At 43.3% G+C, this 25,205-nt stretch overlaps 1 protein-coding gene across 3 annotated transcripts in view; it reads right to left on the bottom strand.

The window, feature by feature from the left end:
- LOC137355466 (adenosine kinase-like) overlaps positions 1–25,205 on the bottom strand; it is a 240,118-nt gene that overhangs the window by 145,336 nt on the left and 69,577 nt on the right. The window lies entirely within an intron of this gene.

The raw sequence follows: 25,205 nt of genomic DNA, 5'->3' as shown, positions 1-25,205 counted from the left end.
GAGACAGAGAGTAAGGCTATCGGAGAGGTTCTTTTATTGGCAGGATGTGACTCATGGTGTCCTGCAAGGATATGCTGGGGCTTCAATTCGTCACCATATTTATTGACGACTTAGATGATGGGATAGCAAGCAACATATGCAAATTGCTGATGACACAAAGATAGGGAGCATTGTAAAAGCAATGTAGATGGAAGCATAAAATTACAAGGAGATACTGATAGATCAAATGAATGGGAAAAACTGTGGCAAATGGATTTCAATGTTGGCCTTTGTGAAGTCATGCACTTTGGACCTAAAAAAGGACACGGTACTTTCTAAATGGTGAAATGCTAGAAACAATGGAGGTCAAAGAGGCTTGGGAGTCCAGATACACAGATCATTAAAATGTCATCAACACATATAGAAAATAATCAAAAAGGCTAATAGCCTTTATATCGAGAAGACTAGAATACACGGGAGCAAAAGTCATGCTTCAACTATACAAAGCCCTGGTTAACCACACCTCCAGTTCTATGAACAGTTCTGGGCACCACATCTTAGAAAGGATATATTGGCCTTCGAGAAAGTGCAGTGGTAGGTTTACCAGAACAATACCTGGACTCAGAGTTAAATTATGAAGACAGATTACTTAAACTCGGGTTGCATTCCCTGGAATTTAGAATGTTAAGGGTTGATTTGATCAAAGTTTTTCAGGTATTAAATGTTGGGTTTAGTTGTATTTGTATTCGTAGAATTGTAGGACATTCTAGAGAAAGCCGTAGGCTTTGGTAAAGGTCAACTAACAACTATTATTTACTGATACTGTATAAACTCTCCGCAAGTTACCTAAGCTAGCATCCTTTGTGCTGCAATATCTTCTTCTCGCGCCTATCTCATGTGGTTGCTCGTACAATGGGAGGGGTCACTCTCACTGTCTTTGGTAATAACCCTTTACATGGGCGGCACAGTGGCGCAGCGGTTAGCACTGCAGCCTCACAGCTCCAGGGACCCGGGTTCGATTCTGGGTACTGCCTGTGCGGAGTTTGCAAGTTCTCCCTGTGTTTGCGTGGGTTTTCGCCGGGTGCTCCGGTTTCCTCCCACATCCAAAGGCTTGCAGGTGATAGGTAAATTGGCCATTGTAAATTGCCCCTAGTGTAGGGAGATGATAGGGAATATGGGATTACTGTAGGGTTAGTATAAATGGGTGGTTCTTGGTCGGCACAGACTCAGTGGGCCTCAGGGCCTGTTTCAGTGCTGTATCTCTAAATAAAAAATAATAAAAAATCCTTATACTACATCTTCTGCCAAGTCTTAATCCAACATTTTTCCAAACATATATACATTTATGACTTCTCTACAAATTTCTCTCCCCACTTAATTGAGGTGTACAAAATTATGAGGGGCCGAGATAAAGTAGACAGGAAGGACTGTTTCCCCTAGTGGAGGGGTCAATTACCAGAGGGCATAAATTTAAGGTGAAAAATAGAAGGATCAGAGGGGACATGAGGGAAAACTTTTTCACCCAGAGGGTGGTGGGTGTCTGGAATTCACCACCCAGATCGGTGGTGGAGGCAGAAACCCTCAACTCATTAAAGAAAAAAAGGACCTGTACCTGCACCTGAAGTGCTGTAACCTGCAAGGCTTGGGACCAGGTGCTGGGATCAGATTGGGCAGCTAGTTTTTCCAGCCAGTGCAGACAGGATGAGCTGAATGGCCTCTTTTTGTGCTGTAACTTTTCTACGGTTCTATGGTTGGTTCTAAATCTCTGATTTTACAGATTCAATCTCATCGGAGGTTGACAACTCCACCCAATCTGGTTGTAATCTATCTGGAATGATCAGCAGTCTTCATAGGAAGTCTGGGTTGCTGACTTGGTTTTTCATTTCTAGGGTTGTAGCAGTCTGTTCAGTTTGGGTTTGTTCCTCTTCATCTGGATCTTGTAGATGGATTACTGGCTGTTGCTTCTGTGGAATAGAAATGATATTCCTCTGATTCCTTTGTATGTTCCCTTCATTAATTCATTCATATAACATACGGTCGCTGATAGTCCTCATGTTTATGTATTACTGTACCTTCTCATTCCAGGTCACGTATCCAAACTTTTTGACCATTGTTTAATTTGGGTAAGCTTCTTGCTCAAAACCTCTTATTGCAATTCTGGGTTTGTTTCCTTCTGTAAGAGTTTTCTCTTTGTTGAACTTTCTCGTAGTCTTCCGTCTTCAATCCAGGCATTAATTGTTGAGACAATACTGGAAGCCGTGTTCTTAACTTCCTTCCCTTTGGAAATTCTGCTGGTGATAATCCACAAAGCAGTGGCGCTGAACAATAAACTAGGAGTGAGATAGGACGATCTTCATTTTTATTGAGTAATTATTTTATGGTTCTCACACCTCAATCTGCTTCGCCATTGGACTGTGGATACCTCGGTGAGCTTGTAAGATGCTGAAAGCCCACCTTGACGGCCAACTAGGTAAAACATTCGTTCACGAGCTGTGGTTCATCGTCTGACAATATTTAATCTGGAATCCCATGTGTCACAAAGATGTCTAAGGATTCTGATAACTACCTCGGTGGTCGTACACCTGGAAGAGTAGTTGATAATGATGACATATGACTTCCTACCAATCATGAATAAATGCCAAGGTCTAATTGGAAAGTGGATAATCAACAGCAGTTTGCGCTGTTCTGGCCTCTGTACCATCCATGTCTGACAGTTGTTGATCATGGTCTCGATATCCTTAGATATCCCAGGCCACCATGCCGAAGATTGTGCCCTCGCTCGGCATTTGGTTACACCCAAATTGCCTTGGTGCAATCGATTTAAGATATCAGATCTCATTGAAGTAGGAATAACAATTCTGTCTTAGTAAACTAATAAGTTGTCAATTATGGTAAAGTATTTCCTATACTCATGGAACATCTTCATTATTCTCCCTCCTAGACTTTCTTGTGGCCACCCACGTGTACAATATTGTCTAATGCAAATGTACTCCATCATTATTCTGTGCTCATCGTATTTCTCACAACTTCTTTATGCTTTCTGCCCAACTTTGTACTGTGCGCGCAAGTATGACTCTATATCAAATACGAAATTCAAGTCTTCCTGTGATGGATGATCTACGGTTGCCCTCAACACCGCATCGGCTGATGAATGGAAAGAATTGTTTGCTTGACGTCAGCTACCTTTTCAATCAACTGCAGTTCCAAGCATGCATTCCCGCACAGTAAAGAAAATTCTTGATGGTGTATGACGTATAAAGTCTCTGCCAGTTGTCTTCCTTAATGCTGAAGAGTTGCTTAGAGTTTGCCTTTTACTTGCAGGTGTCTCCCGCCTGGACTATGCAACTGTACATCTGTCCGTTGCAGGTAACGTCTTTTCACCCAAGGCTCTTTGTCAGACAATACTGTGATGCTAGCCTGTGTCAAGTTTAAAATTCATGAAGTGTCCAGAAATCTTGGTCTGGATTACTGATTTCTCCCAAGAACTCTCCTGGTTCTTTCTCTTGTGGGTATTACTGTACTTGATTCACTGCTGTTTGCGTGAAGATCTTCTGCTTTGTACCTTTAAGCAAAGAAATTTTGCTGTGGCACATCTTTCCATAGTGTACAGTTTTTCCAACATTAAACCACTCAGCTTTACTTGCTGATTACTGCTCTCATCTGTGAGTCTTCTTGACGCCACAACATTGGCAAGGTTTCCTCTCATCTGTATATTTTTTCTGTTCCTCAGTGTTTCCCTGGCTTTGACTTAACTGGTTGGACAGGCATTGAATTCCTCCTCATCCATGGCTTGTCTTCAGCTTGTAGGATTCTGTTGGCGAACTTGAGCCTGTCTTAAAATTTGAATGATTTTTTCCAGTGTAGGTTCTTCCTTGGATTGTAATAGGTCTGACAAGGATTGATCCGCTATGCCGACAACTATGCTGTCTCTGATTAGTTCTGCCTTTAATTCGCCGTATTCACAACCTTCTGCCAATCTATACAGGTCATTAATATAGGAGTCTACAGATTTCACCAAGCATCTGCAGCCGTTTATTAAATTTGGCTCTTTCCAAGATTTTATTGGTATGGCGATTAAAATATCAAAGGCTTGGAGTAACTCTTCAAATTTATTGGTAGCTTTGTTGATCACTTGTCAGACAATTACATAATTTGCAATCGCACCTACTGAATATAGGAGGATGTTCACTTGTTCCACTTCAGATTTTGTCTGGAATTGCGAAGCAGTTCAAAACCTTAGGAACCTTTTTCTCCATGACAGTCAATTTTGAATCTGATTGGGTCCCTCTTGATTCTGGAAATTCTCAGGCATTCCCAATTTTGGATCCAGATTGCTTTCTTCCATAGACTTTTTAGGGTGTTGCCCTTTCTTTAAGAAATTATGCTTGTTTGGTTTTTTTTCAGGCTTGGACGTTTTAATGGAGGTGTCCCTGCTGTTTTTGAGAGTTGCCCTCTGTTTTAATAGGCTTTTTAAAGAGTATTCCCCTTTCTTTAATAAAGTCACTTTTTTTAGGCTTGGCTGCCTTAAAGGAGGTTTTGCCCTTGTTTTCAGGCATTTCCTATGCTTTTAAGGTGTTTCCTATGCTTTTTAGGCGTTTCCTACGCTTTTTAGATGTTTCCCGCTCTTCGCCCTTGCATTCAGCCCAAATGAAGGATTGGGTATTGCCCGTTTTTCCCCCACTTTTTCGAGCACAATGCCTTTGAGAAAATTATTGCAAGCTTTTCAAAGGCTGTTGACCCGATCCCCGACCGTCAGTATCCGAACTCACCTGATCGCTGGATTCTACGTGCAGGCCACCATGCTTCTGTTCTATGGTGCAGCCGTATTTCACCACAACTGTGGAGCTCTTCGCAGCCTCTTCTGTAGGTAAGTAGTTTTCTTACTGTACCAGACCAGTATTTATCTTTAAATTTCTCTGTTGTTCACCTGGTGTTTCTTCCAAAGGTAAGATGATCTTCAAATTCTCCTGATCACTTTCACTATCATTTTACCGCTGCCACCATATTGGGCTTGGTTGTATTTGAATTAGTAGTGTTGTAAGGCGTTCTAGAGAAAGTCTTAGACTCTGATAAAGGTTAACTAACAACTCTTCATTATTTACAGTTGCTATATACACTCTCCGCAAGCCACCTAAGCTAGCATCCTTCGTGCTGCTATACTTTCCTCTCAAGCCTAGCTCATGTGACTTGTTATATCATAGTTCACACAGTGGGAGCAGTCTCTCACTGTCTTTGGTATTAACCCTTTACATCCTTATTTTACATTAAAGGGAACAGCTAAGTTAGAGAAACTATTTCTGCTGGTTGGAGAGTCTGGGATTCAGCAACATAATCTAAAAATTAGAGCCAGAACTGTCAAGATTACAATTAGAAACACTTCTACACACAAAGGGTGGTGAAAGTTTGGAACTCTCTTCCATAAAAGGCAATTGATGCAAGATTAATTATTAATTTTAAGTTTGATTGATAAATTTTTGTTAACTAAAGGTATTAAGGGATATGGAGCAAAGGTGAGTAGATGGAGTTAGTTCACAGATCAGCCATGATCTCATTGAATGTTGAAACAGGCTGGAGGGGCTAAATGGCCTCCTCCTGTACCCATGGTCTTATGTTCCAAGGAAGTAAACATCAAAACATCATAATTGTAATAATAAAGCAAATGTTGGCGTTTTTAGTATTTTCTGATAAACAATCATTCCAGTATTACTACAGATAAGCTAGAAGAGAAATAGCTTGGAATTCTATAGGTTTAGCCAAGTCATCCTGTTGATGCTCTCTGTAATGATCAAATGAAGAATAAAAGCAAAATACTGCAGACTCTGATGAAAGGTCACAGGCCTAAAACGTTAACTCTGCTTCTCTCTCCACTGACGTTGCCAAATCTACTGAGTATTTCCAGCACTCTGTTTTTATATCAGATAATGAAGGTTGTCCAGCCTAGATGTCAATCATAATAGTAAATGCAAAAAAAATTCGTCAATGCTCAACACTATTGCATAAAAGGAGGGAGATTGCGTAAGAATGCTAGATTTAAAAAAGATTGCGGTCCATCTGGTTTGCTTCTACCATCCTGGTAGACACTTCATACAAGAATAATGAAGTTAATGGAGAATCATGACAATCAATCTCAATTAATTAATTTACAGCAGATCCAGACATGAGGAGAAAAAACCAGAGTGGTGGAAAGATTTGGGAATCATTACATTTAAAACTGAAATAGTGGCAAACAAAGTTATGCCAACTAAAATTTAGGAGTTATCTGCCAATACGTATAAGCAATTACTACCCCTGAGCATACTCTAAAGGAGGAAGATGCATACTTTCCTTTAAAACTATGAAGTAAGCTGTGGGTAAATAATCAATATTAAGTCAGATGTTTAACAAAATAAAACCAAAAATTTGATTTCTGTGTTTAAAGAAGTTAAAATTTGGTTCTGATTGGGTGGGATGCCTGAACAGCCTACACTGCAGATTAGTGGTGATCACCAAGTTAACAGGATATGAACTGCTCAAGCTGCAGTGCTTTACAGCTTTGTGTGATTGCTGCCCTCTGGTGCAGAAATCTCCTAAAGTTTTAACCTCCAATACTCAATTTAACAATTACACAAGAGCACATTTCATCTCTATTACTATAGTCACTAATAAAACCCAGACGATGCAATGAGGATACTTTTAAAAACTTACCAATTTATTGTTTCACTAAATTATCGTACAAAAAGATCACAACTGAAGCCATTTTTTCCCCATCATCTGCTTTATAAAATGACTGGGCTGACAGTTAGAAGCCTGCTCAAAGCTGGTATTTTGTCACACCTTTAACGTGACCTGCTGGATTATTGTTAGGTCATTTAAAACTTCCACCTTACAACAATGGAAAGGCTAGAAATACGATGCAATAATATACTCTTTGGCAATATCCGCTGTTTCCATAACACTCCTATGGGTGTTAATCACAATCTAGAACATTCTGACAGAATCATCCTATCCCATGAGTATTCTGCTGAGAGAATCAGGTTTCTGCGTCTTGCGCATTAATGATAGTGATCAAAAAGCTGATTGTGTCATGTTTAATTATTAACAGTAAAAGAACAATTTATCATTCAAGCTTATTGCTTTACATTCCTTTTATGATTAATCTACTGCAAAGAGAACATAGCCTGCTTGCATTGACAGTTGTATTTATTTTCTAAGCCACCTATGAATCCCTCAAAACCTTTAAAGCAAGTAATTTTTCATGTACTACAAATTGTCATCAATGAATCACCCACAAATAAATGAAGCGTTGTCAAATCAATAAAAACAGGTGAACAGATCAAAGTAATTCATGCAACATAAGAATCAAATCAGCAACGGAGTCCATTTCTCATAAATTTTAAAATGTACAATTTTTAAAGGGGGTGAAAGAAGAGCGATCTAGGGGTGCTTGTGCACAAATCTTTGAAGATGGAAGAACAGGGCTAACAACAAAGCAGTCAATAAAGCATATAAGATACTGAGCTTTATAAGTATTGGCATGGAGTACAAAAGCCAGGAAGATATGCTAAACCCATGTAAAACACTAGTTCAACCCCCCGCTGGTGTATTGTGTCCAATCTGGCACCGCACTGGAGAAGCTAGGGTTGTTCTCCCTAGAGCAGATAAGGCTAAAAGGAGATTTGATAGAGGTAATTAAAATCATGAAGCGTTTAGAGAGAAATTGTTTCCAATGGCTAAATAGTCAATAAACCAGAAGGTATGGATTTAAGACGAATGGCAAAAGAACCAGAGGCAGCATTAGGAAAAATTGTTTGAAGCAATGAGTGGTTAAGATTTGGAATGCACTGCCTGATAGTGTGTTGGATACAGATTCAATAGTAGCCTTCAAAAGGGAATTGGATAAATATCTGAAATAATGAGAAAATGCTGCAGAATATGGTGAAAAACTAACTAGATTGCTCTTTAAAAGAGTCAGTGTAGACTTGACAGGCTGAATGGCCTCCTTCTATGACTCTAAGATTCTAAATGACCTCTAAGAGTTTTAAATGACTGCCTTTCTCAATGCAGTTGATTCAACAGCCAACTGGCTCTAAAGGCCATTGAGTTACAACTCGCAAGTAAAACCCCAATATCCTTGCAACAAGATGTTTTGTGTCCATCATGTAAACGTTGTCTATGCTTAATCAGTAACAGATTAACTGGCCATTCACTTAACTGGTGTTTATGGGACCTTGCAGTCTATAAATTGACGGCCATATTTACCTATTTCAAACAGTATTTCAAAAGTAATTATTTCAATGTTGAGCATACTGTGGTTGTGAAAGGCACCACATAAATGCAAATTCTTCCTCTAGTCTTTCTATGAGACAACTATCATATCAGTCAAATTTCTTCTAACCTACATTCGTTATTCACTAATTAATAATGCACAACTTTTCTCCCCCAGTTGCATTCTTGGAACATAGAATCATACAGCCAGTCCATCATGCCTGCACCAGCTCTTTGATGGAACAACTTAATTTGTCCCATCCCCCAGCTCTCATTCCAAGTTCAGCAAATTTTTCCTTTTCAAGTATACATCCAATTCACTTTTCAAAGTCACTACTGAATCTGCTTCCACCAGTCTTCCAGACAGTGCATTCCAGATCACAACAACTCACTGCACAAAACTCTGGAGGCAAAATTCGATAGCGTGAGGATCGCAATGTGGGAACAACATGTGCCCATTTCTTCTGATGCAGGCATCATCCAAACTTCAGGGATTCCAAGTTTGTGTGAGGCTAGCGCCACTTAATACTAGCCTGCACTACTTAAAGCCAGCCTGCACCGCTTAAAGGGGAGGTGCATTCTGGCTGCAGTAAGGGCTGAGCAAGTGCAATAATAGTGAATATGGTGCTATAGTTTATACATCTGGTGCAAGCTCATAGCGCTGGCGCCACTGACCTACCCAAAAAACACCCAATGTGGTCCGCACCACAATGCGCATGTGGAGGGACGCCAATTATCTTAAATATGTGTCCTCTGGTTACCAACACTGCTGCCAATCAAAACAAATTTTCCCTATTTATTCGATCAGAACACCATGTAATTTTGAACATCCCTATTAAATCTCTCTGCCTCTGCTATAAGGAAAACAATTTGAGCTTCTCTAGTCTCTCCACATATCTGAAGTCCCTCATCCAACACAATCAATCTAGCCTCCCAGATCAGCTCAACTCTTCCGACTGATCAACAGCCACCACAGTCAGCACCACACCAGTCATGTGACCCACCTGACCCCTCACTCCTATCACTCAGCACCACACCAGTTATGTGACCCACCTGACCCCTCACTCCGATCACTCAAAGAACAAAGCAGTACAGCACAGGAACAGGCCATTCGGCCCTCCAAGCCTGCGCCGATCTTGATGCCTGCCTAAACTAACACCTTCTGCACTTCCAGGGCCCATATCCCTCTATTCCCTTCCTATTCATATATTTGTCAAGATGTCTCTTAAACGTGGCTATCGTATCTGCTTCCACCACCTCGCCTGGCAGCAAGTTCCAGGCACTCACCACCCTCTGTGTAAAAAACTTGCCTCGCACATCCCCTCTAAACTTTGCCCCTCGCACCTTAAACCTATGTCCCCTAGTAACTGACTCTTCCACCCTGGGAAAAAGCTTCTGACTATCTACTCTGTCCATGCCGCTTATAACTTTGTAAACCTCTATCCTGTCGCCCCTCCACCTCCTTCATTCCAGTGAAAACAATCCGAGTTTTTCCAACCTCTCCTCATAGCTAATGCCCTCCAGACCAGGCAACATCCTGGTAAACCTCTTCTGTACCCTCTCCAAAGCCTCCACGTCCTTCTGGTAGTGTGGCGACCAGAATTGCACGCAATATTCTAAGTGTGGCCTAACTAAGGTTCTGTACAGCTGCAACATAACTTGCCAATTTTTATACTCTATGCCCCGACCGATGAAGGCAAGCATGCCGTATGCCTTCTTGACTACCTTATCCACCTGCGTGACCACTTTCAGTGACCTGTGGACCTGTACGCCAAGATCTCTCTGCCTGTCAATACTCCTAAGGGTTCTGCCATTTACTATATACCTCCCACCTGCATTAGACCTTCCAAAATGCATTACCTCACATTTGTCCGGATTAAACTCCATCTGCCATTTCTCCGCCCAAGTCTCCAACCGATCTATATCCTGCTGTATCCTCTGACAATCCTCATCACTGTCCGCAACTCCACCAACCTTTGTGTTGTCCGCAAACTTACTAATCAGACCAGCTATATTTTCCTCCAAATCATTTATATATACTACAAACAGCAAAGGTCCCAGCACTGATCCCTGCGGAACACCACTAGTCACATCCCTCCATTCAGAAAAACACCCATCCACTGATACCTTCTGTCTTCTATGACAGAGCCAGTTCTGTATCCATCTTGCCAGCTCACCTCTGATCCCGTGTGACTTCACCTTTTGTACCAGTCTGCCATGAGGGACCTTGTCAAAGGCTTTACTAAAATCCATATAGATAATATCCACTGCCCTTCCTTCATCAATCATCTTCGTCACTTCCTCAAAAAAGTCAATCAAATTAGTAAGACACGACCTCCCCTTCACAAAACCATGCTGTCTCTCGCGAATAAGTTTGTTTGTTTCCAAATGGGAGTAAATCCTGTCCCGAAGAATCCTCTCTAATAATTTCCCTACCACTGACGTAAGGTTCACCGGCCTATAATTTCCTGGATTATCCTTGCTACCCTTCTTAAACAAAGGCACAACATTGGCTATTTTCCAGTCCTCTGGGAGCTCACCTGTAGCCAATGAGGATGCAAAGATTTCTGTCAAGGCCCCAGCAATTTCTTCCCTTGCTTCCCTCAGTATTCTAGGGTAGATCCCTAGGTCCTGGGGACTTATCTACCTTAATGCTTTGCAAGACACCCAACACCACCTCCTTTTTGATAATGAGATGACTGAGGCTATCTGTACTCCCTTCCCTAGGCTCATCATCCACCAAGTCCTTCTCTTTGGTGAATACTGATGCAAAGTACTCATTTAGCATCTCGCCCATTTCTTCTGGCTCCACACATAGATTCCCATCTCTGTCCTTGAGTGGGCCAACCCTTTCCCTGGTTACCCTCTTGCTCTTTATATATGTATAAAAAGCCTTGGGATTTTCATTAATCCTGTTCGCCAATGACTTTTCATGACCCCTTTTAGCCCTCCTCACTCCTTGCTTAAGTTCCTTCCTACTGTCTTTATATTCCTCAAGTGCTTCATCTGTTCCTAGCCTTCCAGCCCTTACAAATGCTTCCTTTTTCACTAGGCTGACAATATCCCTTGTTATCCAAGCTTCCCGAAACTTGCCAAACTTGTCTTTCTTCCTCACAGGAACATGCTGGTCCTTGATTCTAAACAGCTGACGTTTGAAAGACTCCCACATGTCAGATGTTGATTTACCTGAAATGCTCCCCCACTGAAACTTCGACCACCTGGTCGGGCTCATTCCCCAATACCAGGTCCAGAATGGCCCTATCCCTAGTTGGACTACCTACATACTGTTTCAAGAAGCCCTCCTGGATGCTCCTCACAAATTCTGCCCCATCCAAGCCCCTAGCACTAAGTGAGTCCCAGTCAATATTGGGGAAGTTAAAATCACCCACCACCAAAATCCTGTTACCTTTACATCTTTCCAAAATCTGTCTACATATCTGCTCCTCTACCTCCCGCTGGCTGTTGGGAGGCCTGTAGAAAACCCCCAACATCGTGACTGCACACTTCCTATTCCTGAGCTCCACCCATATTGCCTCGCTGCATGGCTCCTCTGAGGTGTCCTCCCACAGTACAGCTGTGATATTCTCCTTAACCAGCAATGCAACTCCCCCACCCCTTTTACATCCCCCTCTATCCCGCCTGAAGCTTCTAAATCCTGGAACATTTAGCTGCCAATCCTGCCCTTCCCTCAACCAAGTCTCTGTAATAGCAACATCATATTTCCAAGTACTAATCCAAGCTCTAAGTTCATCTGCCTTAACTGTTATACTTCTCGCATTGAAACAAATGCACTTCAGACCAGCAGTCCCGCTGTGCTCAGCAACATCTCCCTGCCTGCTCTTCCTCTTAGTCCTACTGGCCTTATTTACTATGTCCTCCTCATTTATTTCACTAGCTGTCCTACTGCTCTTGTTCGCACCCCCAGCCACACTAGTTTAAACCCTCCCGAGTGACGCTAGCAAACCTTGCAGCCAGGATATTAGTGCCCTTCCAGTTTAGATGCAACCCGTCCTTCTTGTACAGGTCCCAGCTGTCCCTGAAGAGAGCCCAATGGTCCAGATATCTGAAACCCTCCCTTCTACACCAGCTGCTCAGCCACGTGTTTAGCTGCACTATCTTCCTATTTCTAGCCTCACTGGTACGTGGCACAAGGAGTAATCCAGAGATTACAACACTAGAGGTCCTGTTTTTTTTAAACTTAACACCTAACTCCCTAAACTCCCCCTGCAGGACCTCATCACTCTTCCTGCCTATGTCATTGGTACCGATGTGTACCACAACCTCTGGAAGTTGACCCTCCCCCTTCAGAATGCCCCGTCCGTTCAGAGACATCCTTGACCCTGGCACCAGGGAGGCAACATACCATCCTGGAGTCTTTTTCACGTCCACAGAAGCGCCTATCTGTGCCCCTGACTATAGAGTCCCCTATAACTATTGCTCTTCTGCGCTTTGTCCCTCCCTGAACAGTGCCAGCCATGGTGCCACTGCTCTGGCTGCTGCTGTTGTTTTCCCCTGATAGGCCATCCCCCCCAACAGTATCCAACACAGTATACTTGTTAGAGAGGGGGATAGCCACAGGGGATTCCTGCACTGACTGCCTGCCCCTTCTAGCGGTCACCCATCTATCTGCCTGCACCTTGGGTGTAACCACTTCTCTAAAACTCCTGTCTATGACGCTTTCCGCCACCTGCATGCTCCTAAGTGCATCCAGTTGCCGCTCCAACCGATCCATGCAGTCTGTGAGGAGCTGCAACTGGGTACACTTCCTGCAGATGTAGTCGTCCAGAACGCTGGAGGCGTCACGGACCTCCCACATCTCACAGGTGAAGCACTTCACCCCTCTAACTATCATTTCTAGCACTAATTAGTTAATTAATATAAAATAAATACTTATTAAATCCTTACTAAATTATGATACACTTAACTATATGGTCCCTAGTGCTAGATTTCTATAATAAATACTAAATGCTAACTAAATACAGTAATCTCCTCCCTCTGGTTTAGTTACTCTACTCATGAGCCAACAGTTCATTTACAAGCTTCAACAATAAAACTGAACTGCCAATATTTTAATATATTTTTCGCTGTTTAGATCCAATAGCATAACATTTTATAACTGCGTGAAGATTGTTTTATTAACAGTCTCTCCCAACACCCCTCCCTCCGCCATGCTTCTGGACGGCACGAGCCGAATGATCTATTTGAATTATTGGCATGCATGAAGACAGAAGTTTCACAGTTTCGCGGGAGCACTGTTTCCGGGTATCATAATTAAGAGCTGCAAGAATGATGTGATAAGTTGAAATAAGACCTCATGTAGTTTAAAAAGATACTCAACAGGATAGGAAAAGTAAGGTAGCATAAATAAAACAAGCCAGGACACAGAAAGTAAGCCCAAAACTACTTTTTAGATATGTTAAGGCAGCAAAATAGGAGATCACAAGGTTTAGAGGCATGAAAGGCAAATTTAGGACAGACATCAGGAGATATTTCTTTATACAGAGAAAGAGCTGGAATGGGTCCCATAAAGATGATTCAAACCAGGACATAAGATTCATTGCTGTAATGCGAAGACAATGAATTTGTATTCTGGAAGGATAAGTTTTAAAGAGCTTTCATTTAAATCTATTTTACAATGTCTGAAGAAACCTCTTTTGTATCCTTTAGGCTGATGTGGCAATTTAGTTTAATAGATTTTTCCCTCAAAACTTTTTAGTGTTGCCCTATCGTGCGTCAGTTCAGTTGCAGATGGATAAAGGGACAAATACCATTTACAGGTCAAAAGTTGTATATACAATAAACACTTTACCAAAAAAACAGAAAATGCTGGAAATACTCAGCAGATGAGGCAGTATCTGTGCAGAGAAAAAAAATAACATTTCAGGCTTTAAGGGCACTCCAGGATGGTCAGTTTAACATCAGTGGCAGGTAATGTTTTAGAAACAATAATCAGAGGGAAAAAAAATCAACAGGCATTTGAAGAAGTTTGAGTTAATTAAGGATAGCCAGCATAGATTTGTAAAAGGCAGATCGTGCTTGACTAATCTAATTACATTTTTTGATGAAGTTAACAGAGAAGGTTGAAGAAGAGAATGCAATGGATGTTGTCTACATGGATTTTAAGAAAGCGTTTGACAAGGTACCACACAAAAGACATATTGGCAAAATTGAGGTTCATGGAATAGGAGGGTCAGGGTTAGCTTGGATAAAAAATTGGCTTAAGGACAGAAAACAAGGTGTAAACGGTTGCTTTTCAGACTGGAGGATGGTAGATAGTGGTGTTCCCCGAGGATCAGTGCAAGGACCACTGCTTTTTTTTTTAATCATATATATATATATATATATATATATATATATATATATATAAAAATGACTGATATTGTCGAGTAAAATTTCAAATTTTCCAATGATACCAAACTTGTAGGTGTGGCAAACAGTGAGGATCATACAAATCGACTGCAAAAGGACATAGATAGGCTCGCAAAATGGGCACACAAGTGGCAGATGGAATTTAAAACAGAGAAGTGTAAGGTGATCCATTTTGATAGAAGGGATAGGGAGAGGCAATATAGATTTAATGACACAGTTCAAAAGAGTATGCAGGGACAGAGAGACCTGGTGCTTCATGTGCATGGATCTTGAAGGTGGAAGACATATTGAGAGAGTAGTTAACAAAGCATATGGGATCTTCAGCTTCATAAATAGAGAGATTGAGTACAAAAGGAGGGAAGTTATGATGAACCTTTATAAAGCTCTGGTTAGGACACAACTAGAGTACTGCATCCAGTTCTGGTCACCACACTTTAGGGAGGATGTGAGGATCCTTGAGAGAGTGCAGAGTGGATTTACCAGACTGGTTCCAGGGATGAGAGATTTTAGCTACAAGGTTAGTTTGGAGAAGCTGGGGTGTTCTCCTTGGGACAAAGGAGATTCAGGAGAGATTTCATAGAAGTGTACAAGATTATGACAGGTTTAGATAAAGTAAACAAAGAAAAACTGTTCCCATTAGCTGATGGTACAATAAGAAGGGAACATAGATTTAAGGTTTTGGGCAAGAGATGCAGGGTGGGGTGTGAGGAAGAACTTTTTACGCAGCAAATGGTAATGACCTGGAACTCGCTGCCTTCGAGAGTGGTGGAGTGAAGATGATTAATGATTTCAAAAGGAAATTGGATGGGCACTTGAGGGAAATAAACTTAAAGGGCTACAGGGATAGAGCAAGGGAATGGGACAGACTGGATTGCTCTACAGAGAGCTGGCATAGACTCGATGGGCCGAATGGTCTCCTCCTATGCCATAATGACTCCAAATGCAGGAAGGGAGGGAAGAACAACAGGCAAAGTTCACTGCCCAAGTAAACCAGGTATCAATACAAAAGAGATCCTAATGGATTTAAAAGCATTGCTGAAGAGAAATCAATGAAATGGATATGACAGTTCATGATAACACACCAGATTGCAATGATCGGAAGAACACTGTGGAAGAACATAGAATATCAGCGATATCAGTGATTAACCATAGAATCAGAGATATCTACAGCAAGGGAAGGGGCCATTCGGCACAAACAGCCATCCAGCCCAATCCCACTTTCCAGCTCTTGGTCTGTAGCCTTACAGCATTTCAAGTGCATATCCAAGTACTTTTTAAAAATGCGATGAGGGTTTCCTCCACTACCACCCTTCAAGGCAGCAAGTTCCAGATGCCCACCACCTTCTGGGTGAAGAAAAATTCCATTCAATTCCCCTCTAACTGTTCTACCAATTACTTTAAATCTATGCCTTCTGGTTATTGACCTCTCTTCTAAGGATAACAGGTCTTTCCTACCCACTATCATTTTTTATTATTCTTGCATGGGATGTGGGCATCGCTGGCTAGTTCAGTATTTATTGCCCATCCCTAATTGCCCTTGAGAAAGTTGTGGTGAGCCACCTTCTTGAACCACTGCAGTCCATGTGGCATAAGTACACCCTCAGTGCTGTAAGGAAGAGAGTTCCAGGATTTTGACCCAGCGACAGTGAAGGAACTGCACTATAGCTCCAAGTCAGGATGGTATGTGGCTTGGAAGGGAACTGGCAGGTGGTGGTGCTCCATGCATTGGCTGCCCCTGTCCTTCTAGGTGGCAGAGGTTGTGGGTTTGGAAGGTGCTGTCAAAGGAGTCTTGGTGAATTGCTGCAGTGCATCTTGTAGATGGTACACACTGCAGCCACTGTGCATCGGTGGTGGAGGGAGTGAATGTTGAAGGTGGTGTATGGGGTGCCAATCAAGCGGGTTGCTTTGTCCTGGATGGTGTTGAGCTTCTTGAATGTTGTTGGAGCTGCAGTCATCCAGGCAAGTGACGAGTATGCCATCACACTCCTGACTTCTGCCTTGTAGATGGCAGACAGGCTTTGGGGAGTCAGAAGGTGAGTTCTTCGCCTCAGAATTCCCAGCCTCTGACCTGCTCTTGTAGCCACGGTATTTATATGGCTGGTCCAGTTCAGTTTCTGGTTAATAGTAACCCCCAGGATGTTGACAGTGGGGGATTCAGCGATGGTAATGCTGTTGAATGTCAAGGGGAGTTGGTTGGATTCTCTCTTGTTGGAGATGGTCATTGCCTGGCACTTGTGTGGTGCGAATGTAACCAGGCTGCTCAATTTTACACACTTCAATTAAATCTCCCTTCAGCCTCCTCTGTCCCAAAGAAAATAACCTCAGCTTATCCAATCTTTCCTCACAGCTAACATTCTCCAAGAAAAGAAAGAAATATGGCTGCAAAGTGGGTTTTGGAAAATAAAGTCACAAACGAACAAAAGTGACAACAATGGTGAGCAGAGCTAAGATTTTTTTTTAAATGGAGAATTTCTTACACACTGACATACTAGAGAAACATTGGCATACTGGAGAAAAAAAAAGTTAGGCTGCATATTTATTTATTTCAACAGCATACCCAGAATAGCAAAAAGTAGAGGGAAAGGAAACACATGCCACATCCTCCCCACTACTGCCAAAAACCGGCAGCTCCACTCCTTCCCACAACTGCTCCCAGAACAAAAGCACTTTTCAATAGTGATTGAAGACCAAAACCTTCAGATTCCTCCAAATGCATCTGTACAACTCCACTCCTATTTTCTACATTGCCCCAACCCTCCCCCCACCCCCCCAGGCCACCCACAACAACCAACTGCAAGCTTCTTCACTGTACCCTACTCCAAACCCTCAACGAACCAGACAACTCTGTTCCTCTGACTAAGGCCTCTGGTGCACATCCCCATCCCACCCTTTGCCCCATCATTGGCTGCCATGTCTTTAGCCACCCAGGACCCACACTCTGCAATTCCTTCTTTAAACCCACCCTCCACCACCCCTGCCTCCTTAAAGACCCTCCTTAAAATTCATTTATTTGACCGACCTCTTGATTATCCCGAACATCTTTTTTGGCACAGTGTCCATTTTATTTTCCATACATCTCATGAAGTGCTTTGAGATGTTTTTCTATGCAAAATGCAGTAAACAGCTGCAAGCTGTTTAAGTAAAGCTGTTATAACACATACAGAAGGGAGAGTTCTTTTTTTTTCTTTTTTTCTTTTGGGCCTCCTTATCTCGAGAGACAATGGATATGCGCCTGGAGGTGGTCAGTGGTTTGTGAAGCAGCGCCTGGAGTGGCTATAAAGGCCAATTCTGGAGTGACAGGCTCTTCCACAGGTGCTGCAGAGAAATTTGTTTGTTGGGGTTGTTGCACAGTTGGCTCTCCCCTTGCGCCTCTGTCTTTTTTCCTGCCAACTACTAAGTCTCTTCGACTCGCCACAATTTAGCCCTGTCTTTATGGCTGCCCGCCAGCTCTGGCGAAAGCTGGCAACTGACTCCCACGACTTGTGATCAATGTCACACGATTTCATGTCGCGTTTGCAGACGTCTTTATAACGGAGACATGGACGGCCGGTGGGTCTGATACCAGTGGCGGGCTCGCTGTACAATGTGTCTTTGGGGATCCTGCCATCTTCCATGCGGCTCACATGGCCAAGCCATCTCAAGCGCCGCTGACTCAGTAGTGTGTATAAGCTGGGGGTGTTGGCCGCTTCAAGGACTTCTGTGTTGGAGATATAGTCCTGCCACCTGATGCCAAGTATTCTCCGAAGGCAGCGAAGATGGAATGAATTGAGACGTCGCTCTTGGCTGGCATACGTTGTCCAGGCCTCGCTGCCGTAGAGCAAGGTACTGAGGACACAGGCCTGATACACTCGGACTTTTGTGTTCCGTGTCAGTGCGCCATTTTCCCACACTCTCTTGGCCAGTCTGGACATAGCAGTGGAAGCCTTACCCATGCGCTTGTTGATTTCTGCATCTAGAGACAGGTTACTGGTGATAGTTGAGCCTAGGTAGGTGAACTCTTGAACCACTTCCAGAGCGTGGTCGCCAATATTGATGGATGGAGCATTTCTGACATCCTGCCCCATGATGTTCGTTTTCTTGAGGCTGATGGTTAGGCCAAATTCATTGCAGGCAGACGCAAACCTGTCGATGAGACTCTGCAGGCATTCTTCAGTGTGAGATGTTAAAGCAGCATCGTCAGCAAAGAGGAGTTCTCTGATGAGGACTTTCCGTACTTTGGACTTCGCTCTTAGACGGGCAAGGTTGAACAACCTGCCCCCTGATCTTGTGTGGAGGAAAATTCCTTCTTCAGAGGATTTGAACGCATGTGAAAGCAGCAGGGAGAAGAAAATCCCAAAAAGTGTGGGTGATAAAAGGAGACTTACAAAAGGACAGATAAAGAATGAGAAAAAGTTGAGCATAAAAGTTACAAACAGTAGAGGTGAAAGACACACAAAAAAGATAAATAGACAGTGACAGGAAAAAGCAACAGAATAAAGTTAAAGAAAAACAGGTAATTTTACTGAAATTTAACTATCAGTGTGGCAAAAGGAGGCCTGGTCCAAATTAACTGGCAGATAAAACAGGCCAACAATGAGATATGCACCTACAAGCTGGATAAGATGCATCTTAAATGCCTTCTGACTGGAAGTAAAAAAAAAAAATGCATAAAAGGTTTAGTTTCAATGACATGTTAGAAGAAAAATGAGGTCTGAAAAGATCTAAATGCATGTGTATTTAAATATGTAAATATACATATCAAGGTTGATTTTTTAAATGAAACAATCCAGTTACTTTGTTGTACTAGTAGATTTTACTTCAATTTATAATTTCATAAAATTGTAAAGACAAACTTTGTTCAGTATTACTATTTTATGGGAATATAAACAAAGTGTGCCAATATATGTATTTTACTGTTTACAATAATTATATGGTTACCAAGCTTATGAATCCCATAAAGTAATGGGGCATTTTAACACTCTGGCAAGAGCTGAAGCATTACATTATGTCCATACAAACAACAGGAAAAGTAGTTGGGAAGTGGTTAGCACCGCAGCCTCACAGCTCCAGGGACCCGGGTTCAATTCTGGGTACTGTCTGTGTGGAGTTTGCAAGTTCTCCCTGTGACCGCGTGGGTTTTCGCCAGGTGCTCCCGTTTCCTCCCACCGCCAAAGACTTGCAGGTGATAGGTAAATTGGCCATTGCAAATTGCCCCTAGTGCAGGTAGGTGGTAGGGAATATGGGATTACTGAAGGGTTAGTATAAATGGGTGGTTCTTGGTCGGCACAGACTCGGTGGGCCGAAGGGTCTGTTTCAGTGCTGTATCTCTAAATAAGTAAAATAAATAAAAGTATAAAAGTATTTTCCACTTATTTAAGATGCATTCTGTCTTAAAGCTACATACTGCCCTAAAATTAATATAAGTACATGAATTACTTGATGGGGCATAGTAGCATAGTGGTAATGCTACTGGACTAGTAATCCAGAGGCCCAGACTAATGCTCTGGAGACAGGAGTTCAAGTCCGACCACAGCAGCTGGGGAATTTAAATTCAATTAATAAATCTAGAATAGAATGCCAGTCTCCTTAAGAATGAAACTATCTGGTTCACGAATGACCTTCAGGAGAGAAAATCTGCCATCCTTATCTGATCTGGCCTATACGTGACTCCAGATCCACAGCAATGTGGTTGACTCTTAACTGCCCTCTGAAATGGCTTCGCAAGCTATTCAGCTACATCAAACTTCTACAGATTAAGCACTATGGGTGTACCTACACCATATAAACTGGAGCAGTTCAAAAAGGAGACTTACCACCACTTTTCCAAGGGCATTTAAAGGTATGGATAATAAATGCAGGCCTTGCCAGCAATGCTCACATCCCAAGAACGAATAAAAAACATACAGCCATACCCAAGCGTTAACTTCACCTTTCTAAGCAAAGCAACATCGGATAGGCATTTGTTAGACGAGTAGGTATGTTAGAGATCATAAAAGCAAAATACTGCGGATGCTGGAAATCTGAAATAATAACCAAGTGCTGGAAAAAAGGTGGAGAGAGAAGCAGAGTTAACATTTCAGGTCAGTGACCCTTCTTCAGAACTGGCAGATACAAGAAATGTAAAAGATTTTAAGCAAGTAAAGCGGGGGTGGGGCAAGAGATAACAAAAGAGAAGGTATTGATAGGACAAGGTCACAGAATAGCTGACCAGGTGGTCATGGAGCAAAGGCAAACAATATGTTAATAGTGTGTTGAAAGACAAAGCATTAGTACAGATAGGGTGTTAATGGACTGAAAACTGAACAACCACAAGCAGAAACATGAAAAAAACAGTAGGTAGGCACAGTAGAAACAAATTGAACAAACTAAAATAAAATAAACACAAAAAATAAGAGAAAAAAGGAAAAATAACTAAAGATAAAAGTAAAATGGGGGGCCCGTCACGCTCTGAAATTATTGAACTCAATGTTCAGTCCAGCAGGCTGCAGCGTGCCTAATTGGTAAATGAGATGCTGTTCCTCGAGCTTGCCTTGATGATCATTGGAACACTGCAGCAATCCCAGGACAGAGATGTGAGCATGAGAGCAGGGGGGTCTGTAGAAATGGCCAGCAACTGGAAGCTCGGGGTCATGCTTCCGGACTGAGCGGAGGTGTTCCACAAAGCGGTCACCTAGTCTCCGCTTGATCTCCCCAATGTAGAGGAGACCACATTGTGAGCAGCAAATACAGTATACTACATTGAAAGAAATACAAGTAAATCGCTGCTTCACCTGAAAGGCGTGTTTGGGGCCTTGGATAGTGAGGAGAGAGGAGGTAAATGGGCAGGTATTACACCACCTGCAATTGCAGGGGAAGGTGCTGTGGGAAGGGGACGAAGTTGTGGGGGTAATGGAGGAGTGGACCAGGGTGTCGTGGAGGGAATGATCCCTTCAGAATGCTGACAGGGGAAGGGAGGGGAGGTGCCTTTGGTAGTGGTATCATGCTGGAGGTGGCGGAAATGACGGAGGATGATCCTTTGGATATGGAGGCTGATGGGGTGGAAAGTGAGGACAAGAGGAGCCCTGTCGCGGTTCTGAGAAGGAGGGGAAGGGGTGAGGGTAGAGATGCGGTAAATGGGCTGGACACGGTGGAGGGCCCTGTCAACCACAGCGGTGGGGGGGAAGAGAGAAGAGAGAGGAATCCTCGTATGGGGAAAAAGGAAGACATATCAGAAGCTCTGTCATGGAAGGTAGCATCATCAGAGCAGATGCGTCGGAGACGGAGAAACTGGGAGAATGGAATGGAGTCCTTACAGGAGGCAGGGTGTGAAGAAGTGCAATCGAGGTAGCTGTGGGAGTCGGTGGGCTTATAATGAATATTAGTAGACAGTCTATCCCCAGAGATGGAGACAGAGAAGTCGAGGAAGGGAAGGGAAGATTCGGAGATGGACCACATAAAGGTGAGAAAAGTGTGGAGGTTAGAAGTTGATAAAGCTTTCCAGTTCGGGGCGGGAACAGGAAACGGCACCAATACAGTCATCGGTGTACTGGCAAAAGAGTTGGGGCAGGGGGCCTGAGTAGGACTGGAACAAGGAATGTTCAACATATCCCACAAAAAGACAGGCATAACTAGGGCCCCTGTGGGTACCCATAGCAACAGCTTTTACTTGAAGGAAGTGAGTGGAGTTGAAGGAGAAGTTGTTCAATGTGAGAACAAGTTCAGCCAGGCAGAGGAGGGTGGCAGTGGATGGGGACTGGTTGGGCCACTGCTCAAGGAAGAAGCGGACAGCCCTCGGACTGTCCTGGTGGGGAATGGAGGTGTACAGAGATTGGACGTCCATAGTGAAGAGGCGGCGGTTGGGGCCGGGAAACTGGAAATTGTCAAAATGACGTGGGGCGTCAGAAGAGTCACAGATGTAGGTGGGAACAGCGGAAAAAAGATAGAGTCAAGATAGGAAAAAATAAGTTCAGTGAGGCAGGAACAAGCCGGGACGGTCCAGTTTGTGGATTTTAGGAAGGAGGTAGAAGCCGGCTATCCGGGATTGCGGGACTATGAGGTCGGAAGCTGTAGAAGGAAGATCTCCAGAGGAGATGAGGTCACTGACAGTCCTGTGGACAGTTGCTTGATGTTCAGTGGTGGGGTCATGGTCCAGGGGGAAGTAGGAAGAAGTGTCTGAGAGTTGGCGCGGAGCCTCTACAAGGTAGAGGTCGGTACGCCATACGACAACAGCACCACCCGTCTGCAGGTTTGATGACAATATCGGGGTTAGACCCGAGAATACGGAGTGCGGCAAGTTCAGAGGGAGATAGGTTAGAGTGCGTGAAGGGGGCAGAGAAATTGAGATGACCAATATCTCGCCGACAGTTTACAATGAAAAGATCAAGAGCGGGTAAGAGGCCAGAGGGAGGGGTCCACGTAGAGGGAGAATGCTGGAGGCGGGTGAAAGGGTCTGCTGATCGGCGGGGGAGGACTCCTGGTCAAAGAAGTGAGCCCGGAGGCGACGGAAGAAAAGCTCAACGTCATCCTGAGCACGAATTTCATTGAGGTGGGGGCGTAAGGGGATAAAACTGAGTCCTTTGCTGAGTACAGAGTGTTCAGCATCAGAGAGGAGAAGGGATGAGGGTATAGTGAATACACAGCAAGGTGTTAGATCAGAAGGGGTGGGGTCAGAGGGAAGTGAAGGGGAAGAAGGATCTGGAGGGGCATTAGTCCCCATCAGCTGCTGGAGTTGCGTTTCTTAATACCTGAAAGGAAGAAAAAAAGTTTTTTGTTAATGCGTCAGATGAGACGAAGGATGAAATGAAACTGTGGAGTAGAACAGCTTTGAGATAGCTTGAGGCGGTGCTTCTGGAGAGAGAGGTCCAGTGTGTACATGTAGTGGCGCATAGCACTGAGTGTGGATCTCAGGATGCGGCGAGAACAGCAGTCTGAGGAATGTTGTATTTCTCGGAGATACCTGTAATCCTGGGTGGATTCAGAACACGATGGGTGAAACTGCAGTTGGAGTCCACGTGGAATACGTCAGAGCCGAAGACAGTCACTGAGGAAGGAGATGTGGCTGTGAAAACGAGTTTTGGTAGACACTTTATCAAACACCAGGAGGGGAATTGAAATCAATGAAGGTGAACAAGGTAAAAGAGACAAACGAAAATCCTGTCTGAGAGAAGAGCAGAACTTCTTCAAGGTAGACTTTCCTGGAAGAGAAGTGGTAGTGAATTAAACACCAAAATACTGCGGATGCTGGAAATCTGAAATAAAAACAGAAATCTACCCTCACCCCTTCCCCTCCCTCCCAGAACCGTGACAGGGTTCACCTTGTCCTCACTTGCCACCTCATTAGCTTCCATATCCAAAGGATCATCCTCCGTCATTTCCACCACCTCCAGTATGATGCCACTACCGAAGGCATCTTCCCCCTCCCTTCCCGTCAGCATTCCGAAGGGATCGTTGCCTCCGCGACACCCTGGTCCACTCCTCCATTACCTCCACCACTTCGTCCCCTTCCCACAGCACCTTCCCCTGCAAGCGCAGGTGGTGTAATACCTGCCCATTTACCTCCTCTCTCCTCACTATCCAAGGCCCCAAATACTCCTTACAGGTGAAGCAGCAATTTACTTGTACTTCTTTCAATGTAGTATACTGTATTCGCTGCTCACAATGTGGTCTCCTCTACATTGGGGAGACCAAACACAGACTGGGTGACTACCTTGCGGAACACCTCCGCTCAGTCCAGAAGCATGACCCCGAGCTTCCAGTTGCTGGCCATTTCAACAGATTCCCCCCCCCCACCCTGCTCACATCTCTGTCCTGGGATTGCTGCAGTGTTCCAGTGAACATCAATGCAGGGTCGAGGAACAGCATCTCATTTACTACATTGTTAATGTTTTGTGTTTATTTTATTTTAATTTTTTCCAGTTTGTTTCTACTGTGCCTACCCACTGTGTTTTTTTCATGTTTGTGCTTGTGGCTGTTCAGTTTTCAGTCTATTAACACCCTATCTGTACTAATGCTTTGTCTTTCAGCACACTATTAACATATTAACAGTTCCGATGAAGGGTCACTGACCCGAAACGTTAACTCTGCTTCTCTTTCCACAGATGCTGCCAGACCTGCTGAGTGGTTCCAGCATTTCTTGTTTTTATTTCAGATTTCCAGCACCCGCAGCATTTTGCTTTTACACTATTAACATATTGTTCGCCTTTGCTCAATGACCTTCTGGTCAGCTATTCTGTGACCGTGTCCTATCAATACCTTCTCTTTTGTTATCTCTTGTCCCACCCCCGCTTTACTTGCTTAAAATCTTTTACATTTCTTATACCTGCCAGTTCTGAAGGGTCACTTAACTGAAATGGTAACTCTGCTTCTCTCTCCACAGATGCTGTCAGACCTGCTGAGTTTTTCCAGCATTTTCTGTATTTGTGTTAGAGATCATGCTTTTTAATATATTTACAATAATTTGATTAGCGTGGACACTTTTAAAATATATCTGTTGGAGTGCTGGGGCCCAAATTTCTAGTCTTTGCCAGGAAAAGTATATTTTTCCATAATATTAGCACAGACATGCTTTTCAGTCTGAAATTAACATTGAAAAACAGTAAAGACACGTCTGCTTATGTATAAGGTGATACTGAAGTCTACTGATTTCTGAAAGCTGA

This window comes from Heterodontus francisci, chromosome 42 (genome assembly GCF_036365525.1).
Source record: "Heterodontus francisci isolate sHetFra1 chromosome 42, sHetFra1.hap1, whole genome shotgun sequence".
Taxonomy (NCBI): Eukaryota; Metazoa; Chordata; class Chondrichthyes; order Heterodontiformes; family Heterodontidae; genus Heterodontus; species Heterodontus francisci.
The sequence above is the reverse complement of the archived record's forward strand: the minus strand, read 5'-3'. Positions and strand labels throughout refer to the sequence as shown.